This window comes from Ipomoea triloba, chromosome 10 (genome assembly GCF_003576645.1).
Source record: "Ipomoea triloba cultivar NCNSP0323 chromosome 10, ASM357664v1".
NCBI lineage: Eukaryota > Viridiplantae > Streptophyta > Magnoliopsida > Solanales > Convolvulaceae > Ipomoea > Ipomoea triloba.
Genome location: NC_044925.1, coordinates 14,704,931 through 14,719,313, shown reverse-complemented (window position 1 = coordinate 14,719,313; position 14,383 = coordinate 14,704,931).

Sequence of the window (14,383 nt, the reverse complement as noted above, 5' to 3'; positions counted from 1 at the left end):
CTATCAACAAGCTTACTAAGAGGAACTTAGTGGAAGGACTGCCCAAAGTGACGTTTCGAAAGGATAAAATTTGTGAGGCATGTCAACGTTGCAAACACATCATATCCTCTTTCAAGAGCAAAGCCGAGACATCATCCACTAGACCATTAAGTCTTCTTCACATGGACTTATTTGGCCCAGTGGATCCACCCAGCATAAAGGGAAAGAAGTACACTCTTGTGGTAGTAGATGACTACACAAGATTCACATGGACCGTGTTCTTAACCAAGAAAAGTGAGACAAAAATTGCCCTGCCAAATCTCTTGAAGCAAGTTCAAGTTGAAAAGGATGTCTCGATACTAAAGATCCGGTCAGATCAAGGTGGAGAGTTCATAAATCAAGTAATCGAGAGCTACTGCAACGAGAACGGGATTCATCATCAACTGTCAGCGGCTCGAACGCCCCAACAAAACGGGGTTGCTGAAAGAAGGAACAGAACTCTCAAGGAAGCTGCAAGGACCATGCTCTCACAAGCCAACATATCACAAGGATTTTGGGCAGAAGCAATCAACACAGCGTGCTATACCCAAAATCGGTCCTTGATCGTGAAAGGAGTTGGAAAGACTCCATATGAGTTGTGGAATGAAAGAAAACCGAATGTAAGCCACTTCCACACATTCGGGTGCAAATGCTATATCCACAACAATGGGAAGGCTCAACGAAGAACTTTTGAAGAAAAGGCAGATGATGGAGTATTTCTAGGATACTCATCAACAAGCAAAGCATTCAGAGTCTTCAACAAGCGGAGTTTAGTGGTTGAAGAGTCCATACATGTTACCTTTGATGAAAGGGCATCGACAGATCAACCATCAAAGACAACGGAAGCAGCTGAGGAAGATCAGCCAGAGTCTATCGAGAGATCAATCTTACCTCTCGAAGACAAGCAGTCTATAGTTCGAGACGTAGCGGAACTCCAGTCAGAATCAGATGATGAAGAGTCTACCAAGAAGAAAGCTCCTGACTCAGTTGATCAAATCCAGATCATAGATGTTCAACCCACATCTCAACCTTCAACGGAAGCATCAACTGAGGAGCCACAACCCAACCTAAAATGGTTGAAGAGTCACCCTGCTGATCAAGTGATTGGAGATGTACGTGACAGAGTTCAAACCAGATCAGCATACAGAGAAAGCATGTTTGCTTGCTTTCTATCGCAAATAGAGCCTAAGGTGATCGAAGAGGCTCTATGTGATCCAGATTGGGTGCAAGCCATGCAAGAGGAACTTCATCAGTTTGAACGGAACGATGTTTGGGAACTAGTTCCGAGACCTCATCATCAGAATGTCATTGGTACAAAGTGGGTTTTCAGAAACAAGATGAATGAGGATGGAATTATTGTTAGGAACAAGGCCAGACTTGTTGCCAAAGGCTACTTTCAGGAGGAAGGAATAGATTTTGATGAAACCTTCGCTCCAGTGGCACGTCTCGAAGCCATACGCATCTTTCTCGCATATGCCGCCTTCAAAGACTTTAAGGTATATCAAATGGATGTCAAGAGCGCTTTTCTGAACGGACTTCTCGAAGAAGAGGTGTACGTTGAACAACCTCCGGGTTTCTTGAAGGACGTGGGAGCTGACAAAGTATACAAATTAAAGAAGGACTTTACGGCTTAAAACAAGCTCCGAGAGCTTGGTATGATACCTTATCCTCTTTTCTATTCAGTGTGGGTTCACCAAAGGCCTAGTGGACAAAACATTGTTTAGAATTAAGGACGGGGATCACATCTTATTGGTGCAAATCTATGTGGACGATATCATTTTTGGAAGCACCAATCCAGACTTGTGCGAGAAGTTCTCCAGGTTGATGAAAGGGAAGTTCGAGATGAGCATGATGGGAGAACTAAACTACTTCCTTGGATTACAAGTGAGACAGCTTAAGGAAGGTATCTTCATCAATCAGGAGAAATACACCAAGGATCTGCTCAGAAAATACAATATAGAAGGGAAATCCTCAGTCAAAGTACCCATGGGAACCTCTCTACGTATCGATGTCGACAGTGAAGGTCGAGAGGTCGATCAGACAACTTATCGAGGTATCATCAGATCTCTTCTCTATTTAACTGCTAGTAGACCATATATATCCTTTGCAGTAGGTGTATGTGCTAGGTTTCAGGCAAGTCCTAAGGAAAGCCACTTAAATGCATCTAAAAAGATTCTTAGATATCTCAAAGGTACGCAAAGTGTTGGACTTTGGTATTCGAGAGGTGGATCTTTCGAACTTATGGGTTACTCAGATGCGGACTTTGCCGGCTGTAAGATAGATCGAAAAAGCACATCAGGGACATGTCAGTTTCTAGGTGGAAGACTTGTCTCATGGTTTAGCAAGAAACAGCATTCAATAGCTACAAGCACCGCTGAGGCAGAGTATGTAGCAGCTGGAAGTTGCTGTGCTCAGGTTTTATGGATGAAGCAACAATTACTGGATTATGGGGTTGAGTGTAAGGAGGTTAAGATCATGTGTGACAATACAAGTGCTATTGCCATCACCCACAATCCAGTATTACATTCTAGAACAAAGCATATTGATATTAAGTATCACTTCATCCGAGACCATGTTGAGAGGAAGGACATTATTTTGGAATATGTTGCAACGGAGGAGCAACTAGCAGATATTTTCACAAAAGCGCTATGTGAAAATAGATTCTCTCAACTAAGGTTAGAGTTGGGAATGATAGAATTGGGATGAATGGTCAAATCTTATCTTCTTGTATTTAGTGCCATGAACTGTTTCGCATGTGAGGGGCGGTTTCATCAACTTTATGGCAGCTTTGGAGTTACACAAGCATTGAATGGTCATTCATATTGCATCCCGTGACTCAAAAGTGATAACCTTATTGGGCTATAAATAAGAGGGTTTCTTTCAGAAGTTCATATCATCAACTTCCCATGGAGAAAAAGAAAGGAAAAGATGATGTTCCATTCTTTTATAGAGGAAAGAAACCGGCAGTCAAGTCCAAAGATTTTCAAGGAGAAAACTATCCAGAATCAACGAAGGGTGAACAGATTACGGAGCTTCCTGATAATCCAAGCAAGAATCCTATTCCCATCCAAGGTGAATGGATCCCCAAATACGAGGAGATCCACAACGATGGGATACTGGAATCGGGAGAAGAGTCCTGCGCAAGAGGGACTCCTACTGCTGCACATTCTGGAAAAGGGCCTTCCTCAACCAAATGGAGAACCAAGGGAAATGGAGAGGAAGACCAGATGGGACTTTCTGAGGTCTGCAGCAGCCAAAGGGATGATCATACCTAATCCAAAGACATTAAGAGGATTAGCGATGAAGATGGTCACTCCCAACTAAAGTAAGCAGCTCCGGAGAGGAGAACAAGAAAAGGGAATAGCCACCCCTAGTTCTGTTATTAGACAAATAGGACTTTAGATGGCTAGTTTCTGCTTTAACGATAGATTCCTATTAGGCTGACCAAGGCCAAACAAAAGTTTCTAAGGAATCTAATAGGATATTGATTCATATGTAATGTATCTGGAAATCACTAAACGAACTTAAGGATATGTTCCAAGTGATATCTTTTAGGTGAATCAAACTTGTCTCTCTCGCAATCTGTGATCGAAAGGTAGTTCGAGAGGTCACCCGATCAGTTTGTCTATATACGTTATGTCTCGAAGAAGGGTAGTTCGAGAGGTCACTTCGAAAGATAACAAACTGATATCTCTGAACGGAGGAATAAGGAGGGTTAGGGATCAATCACTCAGGGGGAAGATCCCTAACCAGATCAAGACGGAGGAATAAGGAGGGTTAGGGATCAATCACTCAGGGGGAAGATCCTTAACCAGATCAAGACGGAGGAATAAGGAGGTTTAGGGATCAATCACTCAGGGGGAAGATCCTTAAACTCATGTGGAAGACAATTCACCTTCGAGAGGTGAATCTGATATATGAGGGGAAACGGCTAACTTTGGATATTAATGCTAGCCACGTGGTCATCGGTTACTGGCGGTTTTCCGCACTTAAGGGAGTTATCTTGATTAGTGGGAGCATGATCATATAGTCACTTTTCTTTATTACCCCACTATCCTGAATCTAAAACCGCTCTGTTAATTTACCAAAAATACCCTTATTTTTCATATACGCTGACCGTTACTAGGGGTATTTCTGACCTTTTACTTCTTTAAAATTAACCGGTATCCTTCCTCGGATCAAATATTCAACCCTACCCGTGTATCCAACCCGAATCCACACGATATAAAAGCCAAATCCTTCTTCTGTACCCGGATTCAAGCTAAAACCGTTTACCCAAAATCCCCAAATACTAAACGCAGTACACATTCCCTCCAAAACATCTAATCTTCATCAATGGCGTCCGAATCCTCTACATCAACCTCATCTTCCGACGCATATCAGAGGGAGTTGCTACACATTCGCTCTCAGATCAAACAAGTCAAGGCGGGGAGTATCCTTGACAGAAATGGCTTCATCACCAACTCCCCTAATCCAAAAATGGCGGAAAAAGTCCTGAAGAAGTTTGAGAAAGCAGGACTGATGAAATACATGACGCACGACTACGGGACCGTTCAATCCCTCGACTTCACAGAATGGTTCGCAAATGCCAAGGTCACGAAGGGTAAAATCGAAAGCCGCTTTAATGATTTTCCCATCACAACATCTGTAGGTGACCTCAGAGCGGCATTTGATTTCGCGTCATCGGAGGAAGCAGTCAAGCATCTATCGGATTACGACTTGGACAAGCAAGCCTTCTGGGAGAAAATCCGACTAGCGACTGCACCACCCAGAGCATCCTCTGCCCTCCGCAAGTACCACCTAAAGGAGAGGTTTGCTCTCGCTGCCGACCTAATCATGAAGTTTGTGCTCGGCAAGGTGTCCGGAACTGACGAGGTTAGTCTAGACCTCCTCAAAATCCTCCATGCCATTTGGAACAACAACAAGCTGGACTGGGCACATATTATCTTCAACTTCCTCCAACAGCAAGTGATGCGCTCAGTCTCCAACGCCAACCTGTCGATCAGTAAAAAGGTTGGTTTCGGCTTTGTTGTGCAATTTCTCCTAAGCCTGAAGGGCTTCGAACTGAGGGAGGGAAAAGAGATTCATCGAAATACCTATATGGGTAGGACGAAATCTCTAGTCCCCAAAACTAAAGGTGTTAAGGCTGCACCTTCTCCCTCACAGCCAAAAGGAAGGGGCAAAAGGAAAGCCCAAGCCGAGGAAAAGAATTCTGATGATGAACCTCTCGATGTACTGATACAAAGGGTTCATCTGCCAAAGAGGGCTAGGAAAGCCAAAACTGTTGCTGTCACCCGGGTTCAAGAGGTGGAACCGTCAGTTATACAAGTACCCTTCGAGGACAGGGCACAAGCCCAGGGGGAACCTCAGGCTACACTGGCAACTGAGGTTGAGAGAGTGCCCCCTACCAGGTCCCTGTCAAGAGATTTGTGTGTTAATGATGATATTACTGCTGAGGGTACTGGTGACTCTGTTGGTTTATCTCGAGAGATGGCTCGAGAGGTTGAAGGTACTGGGATCAGTGATCCAGTACAAGGAGATGCAGAAGAACCATGTGAGATGGTTCGAGAGACAGACTACACAGTCAGGGTGGAAGATGATCTCTTGGAGCATAGTCGAGAGATCACAGCTCAGATAGACGAAGCAATCTCTGCTACTGAAATCATCTCTGATGGGCGGGATGACTTATATGAAGAAGTTTCCACTCAGTTGGCAGTGGAAGCACCCACTCTTGATGACTTCTCCAGGGTGATCAGGTGGATCAACTGGAGAACCAGTTCTTTCACTCAATTGATGAGTCAAGCAGCTGAAATGGAGGCAGAAGAGCAGTTTGCACTCCAGTGGTTGGGCATCTCCGAGATCCCAGCTCAACAACTGATGGATCTTGCCCACGAAACACGAGTAATGAAGCTGAACAGTGAAAGAACTGATAAAGGGAAGAGCATAGCAGTTGAAGCACCAGAAGTTGAAGCGGAGCCTGAAGAAGATCCTGAAACAGAAGCACGATTTCGAGAAGATATCAGGCTCGCCACTGCCATCTCCTTGGGACAGAACGTTGAGTTCACGAGAGGGCCAGGAGAGACCTCTGGGGTTGCTCACGATGATACTGCAACAGCCGCAATCCCACTGTCCCAAGTCAGCAACTCTGCTCTGGACGAACAGGTAGAAGCTTCGAGAGGTGAATTCGAGACCTCTGAAGCACTTCAAGTGGCACCTAACACCGTTCTACTTTTGCCACCACCTGAGTTCACACCCTCGACCGCTACTGATGAAGCACAGACATTTCGAGAGGGTGAAGTTCCGTTGCTCACACTGCCGGGTTTTCCTACTGCTCCTGAAATAATTATCATTCCAGACTCATCGGAGCAGACTGAAATGCAGTCAAATGAGCAACATAAGCAGAATGCCCCAAGTCCTGCTGGTTCGAGGAGTACTGATGATACCATCGAAGGTGGAAACCCGGAAGCACCTGTCGACACTACGTCTCCAACCTCACCAGCAGATGACACAGTTCCCAGCACTGGTTCGAGAGGTGATGCTGAGGGGGAACCTCTATTGGATGAAAACAGGGAAGCGTCCAATACCGAAGAACACTCTCTGGCTGACCCTATCTCCACAGTTGCTGAAGCTGAGGCTCCAGGTTCGAGAGGTAAGGAGCAAGAAGTGATCCATCCCTCAGGTGGAAATCGGGAAGCACCTGACATGGAGCTACCTTCGAGCTCTGAACCTTGTGTTCCTGTGGATCCTTAGACGTTAAATCGAGAGGTGGACTCGCAAGTGCAAGTCATGGGTGGAAATCTGGAAGCACCCAAGTCCCCTCCGACGAAAGGTACATCTCAATCCTCATCTCCTACTTCTGACTATGATCCACAGGCCGAAGAAGTCTTCATTGGCGAAGTGCGTCAATTCATGGCTGATCAATCTCAGAAGATGGCTCAGCTCGAAAGAATACTCGCTGTGGTCCGCAATGCTGCAATGCCTGCTGCTGGCACAAGTGAATCCCAAGGCCGTCATGCCGAACTTCTCGAACAGGCGATATGGGCTGAGGATGCAGCACGGAAAGCCACTGATGAAGCCGCTGTCGCTCGAGCAGAGGCTGCAAGTGCGAGGGCTGAATTAGCCGAGATGCGAGCAGAGCTTCGAGCCTTCCAATGTTCCAGTGAACTTCGACAGGATGTGATGAAGGCCATACTCGATGACCTGTCGAACCAAGTGCCTGCCCAACTTCAAGCAATCTTCGAAGGTATGTCCACCCTCCTCTCCCGTGCTGATGATGCCAACAAGGGGGAAAAGAAAGAGAAAAAGAAGGGGGACACAACGGGCAAGAAAAGGGCAGCAAGCGAACCAGCTGGACCACCTCCAAAAATACCAAGAACCATGAGCAAAGCAGTGGAGGATGCTAAACAGGCAGAAAACCTATGGGTCCAGCGTACACTGGAAATGGAGAAAAGGAGAGAAGAGGACAGAGAAAGAAGAAGAAAAAGACAAGAACGACAGTCAGAAGAAGAAAGGAAGATAGATCTTCTCATGACAAACTTTAAGTTTGGGAACAGAGAAGACACTGAACAAATTCTGACTCTGGAGATATTCAAGCTTCTGAAAATCACTGGGATATCTACACACAGCAATATGTCTCCAGAAGAATGCATTGCCTGGTGGAAAGATGGAGTAATTGATGGTGAGTTCGTGGGGGAAGCCTACAGGAACTACAGGCATCTAGACGTCACAGAAGAATACTTAAGCCTGGTAAATCCGAAAGACCCCATCAAGACACGAGAAGCCATTAACAAGAAAAGGAAAGCCAACAAGAAGTAAGCTCTCGTGGTCCAAACTCCATCTCATTTCAATGTATTGATATCTATGTTGTTCTTGGTCTTATTTCTTTCAATCTTGTCTACTAAACTCTACTTTGTAAACATTCCCTTCTTATAATCGTATATATCTTTTGCTGGGGTGTTGCATGAGCTCTATTATTCATGTTTTAGTAGAGTATTTGTCAAACTTACCATATGTGCTGAAAAATAAAATCCTTGTTAATTCTTTCTATCAAATCAGCCACATAGAGTAAGTATAAGTGTTGGCATCATCAAAAAGGGGGAAATTGTTAGGAACATCATGTAATAGGTTTTGATGATACCAACTGTTAAGTAGAAATCCCCGAGTCTCGACCATAGGCAAAAACGCTGTAAGTTCGACAAGTAAACCAAGAGCAAAAATACAACCGAGTAACTTTGAGCTCAACTCGGAAAATATTTAAGCTTGAGGTAAATTTGTTTGAACATCTTAGAAGTCTCGTGTATTGTAATCATATAGACAGATCAGAAGAAGGCATGGGACAACACTGGAGGAATAAGGGTCTGCGAGACATCAACTAAGTCTCGAGACATAATCAGAGTTCGAGAGGTAGAACCTCTCGATACAGTTATCCAGTTCGAGACATAAACAGAGTTCGAGAGATAGACCTCTCGATATTTGAGTTCGAGACATCAAGCGATCAAGATATCAACCTTGGTCTCGATACACTAACAATTCTCCAACAAAGCTGAAGGACGGTCATACTTAAAGTCTGGAGAAGAAGAATATCATGGAGATGGAATAATGAAGAGGTGTCGAACGTGAAGATTTCAAAATGGGCGGAAATGGATGACACGTCAGATTTCCACCACAAACGGTCAAAAGGTGCACCAATGCTGAAGTGGTCTGATTCCCTACAAACAAGGAATAATGGGAATATAAAAAGAGTAACTTTTACCAAAAGACGAAAGTGGAGCATGGACTCAAGAAAAGTGAACTATGGAACATTCACTACAAGACAAAGAGGTTCAAGTTACAAGATCACCACTCCATGAAATATGCTGAAAATATGCAAGACCCATGATCAGCATGGGAGACAAATTTCAAACGGAATAATTTTCCCTCCAACGGAATTATTCCTCTACTCTCATATATAAGGACGTAAAGACACAGAAGAAAAAAAAGAACAGGGAAGTGAAGAGAAGGGGTTCGAAATTCTTAAGAAGTGTCTGTCTAAAACGTTCAAAGTGCAAAGTGGTTAACTTGGAATATCATCCTGATATTCAAAATAGCGAGAAAACACATCTTAGTGTTTCAAGAGAATTACAAAGCTTAAACTGTTATACATCCAGAAGGTGACCGAAGCTGCTCTACATTGAAGTTGATTCAACGATAGCTTGTGGTCAGATTGGAGTCTGTTACATTCAACTGTGACAACCAAAAACACCTTGCTTTGGATTAAGCAAGAGAGGTGGAGTAACCTGGCAGCTGTCCGAGTGAAAGAAACCTGAGGCTTGACGCGGGCTTGGTGATCAAAGGTCAAGTGCTCGAGAGGTGGAGTAGCTGGAAGCGGGGAGAAAGACCTTGGAGAGGCGGAGTAACCTGGGAGCTGTCTTGTAAAGATCCTGAGGCTTGACGCGGGCTTGGTGATCAAAGGTCAAGTGCTCGAGAGGTGGAGTAACAAGAAGCGGGGCGAAAAACCTGAGGCTTGAGGCGGGCTTCGTGATCAAAGCTCAAGCGCTCGATATTGTACTAAATAAGGGAAGTTTTTAGTGCAATCCTTCCAGGGAGTTTCTGGAAGAAGAGTGGACGTAGGCGGGTTGGCCGAACCACTTAAAAATCTCTCTTGCATTTACTTACTGTTTTTATCTCTCGCTAACCTCTCGATTGCACTGCATATAAACTCACTTCTCGAACTAACTCAAACTTGTGCTAACTAAAAGGGGATAACATTTCCGCTGCGCATAAAACTTTGTCTTCACCTCGTGAGGTATTGAACCTAAACATCCTAAGTTCAATACACACGAGAGGTTGAAAAGATTTGCAAAATCTTATACAAGTCTATTCCCCCCCCCCCCCTCTAGACTTGTACCCCATCCCCTTGGGACCAACATATGCTCCACCACAAAATCTCTATTCACAAAATTTCTACCCTCATAACTCTTACTCCGAACAAATTCAATACTCACAATCCCCTCAAAATGAGAAATATGTCCCATACACTCGAGATGAACACTACCCTTCATACACTCAAAATCCCCAATACCCCTCATATTCTCAAGATCATCAAGACAATCCATACTACTCCAACCGCTATGAGAATGAGGAGTACATGATGCAACCATATGAGGAGGAAATCACGGAAGACACGAAGAACAAGATATTGGCAATAATGGAAGAATTTAAGCAAGACATGGCCAATATGAGGGAAGAGTGGAGGCAAGAACGTAGACAAAGATCCTCCTCCTTAAGGCAAGAGATACAAGCATCAATTCGAAACTTGGAAGATCAAATGGCTCAAGTGGCCAAATGTGGAAATGAAGAAGAAGATACTCATGGTAAGACACTTGACCCTATTAGTGTTAGCACTACTCTTGGTGATAAAATTTCTAAATCTTGGGCCGACATGTGTGATGAGGATAATAATTGTGATGATATTGGTGTGCCTATTCATTTTGATAATGCTAATATTGATTGTGTTGATGATGGAGTTGAAAAAGTGGTAGATATGACTAGTGACAATAATTGCATAATTGAAGATGTTGATAATGCTTGTGTTGAGATGCCTAGTGATGAAATTGGTGTTAAAGAGCATGATAATTTTTGTGATAAGCCATATGATGATTCTTTTGATCATAATTGTGGGGATGCTTATATTGAAAATGTTGTTGGTAATGTGGATTGTGTTGTTGATAATGTGTATGCCAATCCTTTGGAGAATGTGGGTGATATTAATGCTAAACATGATGATGAAAATTGTGTTGATACTTGTGAAAATAATTCTTTCAATTCTAATGATAATGATGGCCTTAAGTTGTTTACTTTTGATGATAATTCTTTGTTAAATGAACATGTTGGTGAATTGCATGATATGCTTTGTAATGTTGATGATGAATTGAATGTTGATGCTAGTTTGCTTGATTTAAATGATGTTGAATTTGACACTTTCCATGATAATTGCCTTGATGATGCTATATATATTCATGATTTGCTTGGTGAAGAAAAAGAGGAAAAGGATGGAGATTTAAGGGATGTGTTGTTAAGTAGTGAAAAAGAGGAGGAGAAGGAAAGTGAAAAAGAAAAGGAACATGAAGAAGAACATTTTGAAAATGAGAAGGTGTTGTTTGAGGAAGTTCATTGCAAAATCATAGAAGAGGAAAAGGAAAAGACAAGAAATGAGAGTGTTAGGGAGGAAGTTGAGGATAAAGTGAGAAATGATGAAAAGGAGTTTGGCGAAAAGAAGAAAAATGAAAAAAGAGGTAAGTTGGAAGAAAATGGCATACTCGTGGAAATGGATAGTGGCCAATCTTTCGAAGAGAGTATGCTATGTATTGAATTAAAAGAGTTTGCCAATGCCCGGCATGTGAGGGCATATCTAGAAGAAAGAGTGGATGGGGCAAAAGGACTTGTCCCCGTCCAAGTGTGTTGGAATGAAGGCTTGAAAGTTGCGTCGGGCTACGGACGTTAAACGGAGCGCTTCTCGGGAGGCAACCCGATGTTATCTTACATTTTTATGCATTTTGTTTTTGTCGTTTACTTTTGCTTTCAATAAAGTTTTGCATTAATAGAAGATAAATTCTCTAATATGGTTTGTAGTATTGCAATGTGTTTGTTGATGATGTAGGAAAAGTGATAAATAGCTCAAAGCTAAGAGGTTATGCCTTTCCCACCATGATTAAAGGCAATGCACTCAAAGTGAGCTAAGGGGAGTCTCTTATTAAAGGCAATGCACTCAAAGTGAGCTAAGGGGAGTCTCTTTATCTCCCTTACCTATTTTTCATTAGCTAAGGGGAGTCTCTTTATCTCCCTTACCTATTTTTCATTACCTATATGCTTTCCTTTTAAAGTGTGGAAACCGGGAGATGGTGACATTGCATTGCATTTGTTTGAATCCTTCATAAAAGCGTTTTGTTGTGATCCTCCTAGCCCATAGCCCACTTTTAAAGTGTGGAAAGGGCATTGCACTAGGCGAATGACCTTATCTCTTTCCCATCGTGTGCATAGAGCGAACATCGAGGACGATGTTCAATTCTAAAGTGTGGAAAGGGAAGCACTTTGTGCTTAAAATGTGGTTAAGTATATGATGCTAGTATAGAATCTTGTGTGGTGTTGAAATTAATGTTTTGTTTAATCTATCTTAGAAATGTGTTGCTGTGAAGGAATAATTGATTTCAATGTTGAAAATCCCTTGAAATGAACTCTTTAGCACTTTTGAAAATTGATTATATTGTGTGCTTGCATGATAATTCACCCTCTATTTTGTTTGGACCATAGTCAATGATCCCTCGAAGTGGGAGTGTGCACTCGCCAATGCTAGAAAGATAATATGCTAAGCCCGAAAAGGAACATAATTTTCTTTGTTTTGCTCTCCCAAAGGTGGTGTGTGGGGTTGTGAAGGTGATGCTTTGCTTTATTTTGTTTAAAAGAGCCCAATGAGGCCAAAACCCCAAAAGAGCCCAATGTGGCCACCTTAGGAAATGAAAAAGATGAACCGTCTCGCTAGGGCAAGTTGGGGGCAACCATCGCACTGTCTTCGAAAAAGCGTGGAGATCCACGTGAAGTCGGTTGCCCCAATACGAGGTCTTGGGAGATGAGAAAATTTAAGAGAGCCATTCCGCCAAGATTCGGGCACCCATTGCACCGTCTTCGAAAAAGCATGGAGATCCATGTNGGGAGTCTCTTTATCTCCCTTACCTATTTTTCATTACCTATATGCTTTCCTTTTAAAGTGTGGAAACCGGGAGATGGTGACATTGCATTGCATTTGTTTGAATCCTTCATAAAAGCGTTTTGTTGTGATCCTCCTAGCCCATAGCCCACTTTTAAAGTGTGGAAAGGGCATTGCACTAGGCGAATGACCTTATCTCTTTCCCATCGTGTGCATAGAGCGAACATCGAGGACGATGTTCAATTCTAAAGTGTGGAAAGGGAAGCACTTTGTGCTTAAAATGTGGTTAAGTATATGATGCTAGTATAGAATCTTGTGTGGTGTTGAAATTAATGTTTTGTTTAATCTATCTTAGAAATGTGTTGCTGTGAAGGAATAATTGATTTCAATGTTGAAAATCCCTTGAAATGAACTCTTTAGCACTTTTGAAAATTGATTATATTGTGTGCTTGCATGATAATTCACCCTCTATTTTGTTTGGACCATAGTCAATGATCCCTCGAAGTGGGAGTGTGCACTCGCCAATGCTAGAAAGATAATATGCTAAGCCCGAAAAGGAACATAATTTTCTTTGTTTTGCTCTCCCAAAGGTGGTGTGTGGGGTTGTGAAGGTGATGCTTTGCTTTATTTTGTTTAAAAGAGCCCAATGAGGCCAAAACCCCAAAAGAGCCCAATGTGGCCACCTTAGGAAATGAAAAAGATGAACCGTCTCGCTAGGGCAAGTTGGGGGCAACCATCGCACTGTCTTCGAAAAAGCGTGGAGATCCACGTGAAGTCGGTTGCCCCAATACGAGGTCTTGGGAGATGAGAAAATTTAAGAGAGCCATTCCGCCAAGATTCGGGCACCCATTGCACCGTCTTCGAAAAAGCATGGAGCTCCATGTGATAAAGTGTGGAAAGGCATTGCACTAGGCGAATGACCTTATCTCTTTCCCACCGTGTGCATAGAGCGAACATCGAGGACGATGTTCAATTCTAAAGTGTGGAAAGGGAAGCACTTTGTGCTTAAAATGTGGTTAAGTATATGATGCTAGTATAGAATCTTGTGTGGTGTTGAAATTAATGTTTTGTTTAATCTATCTTAGAAATGTGTTGCTATGAAGGAATAATTGATTTCAATGTTGAATATCCCTTGAAATGAACTCTTTGCACTTTTGAAAAATTGATTATATTGTGTGCTTGCATGATAATTCACCCTCTATTTTGTTTGGACCATAGTCAATGATCCCTCGAAGTGGGAGTGTGCACTCGCCAATGCTAGAAAGATAATATGCTAAGCCCGAAAATGAACATAATTTTTTTGTTTTGCTCTCCCGAAGGTGGTGTGTGGGGTTGTGAAGGTGATGCTTTGCTTTATTTTGTTTAAAAGAGCCCAATGAGGCCAAAACCCCAAAAGAGCCCAATGTGGCCACCTTAGGAAATGAAAAAGATGAACCGTCTCGCTAGGCAAGTTGGGGGCAACCATCGCACTGTCTTCGAAAAAGCGTGGAGATCCACGTGAAGTCGGTTGCCCGATACGAGGTCTTGGGAGATGAGAAAATTAAGAGAGCCATTCCGCCAAGATTCGGGCACCCATTGCACCGTCTTCGAAAAAGCATGGAGATCCATGTGAAGTCGGGTAGCCCGATGAGGTTATCTTGGGGAATGAGAAAAGAGAGATCTATCCCGTTAGGACCGGGCACC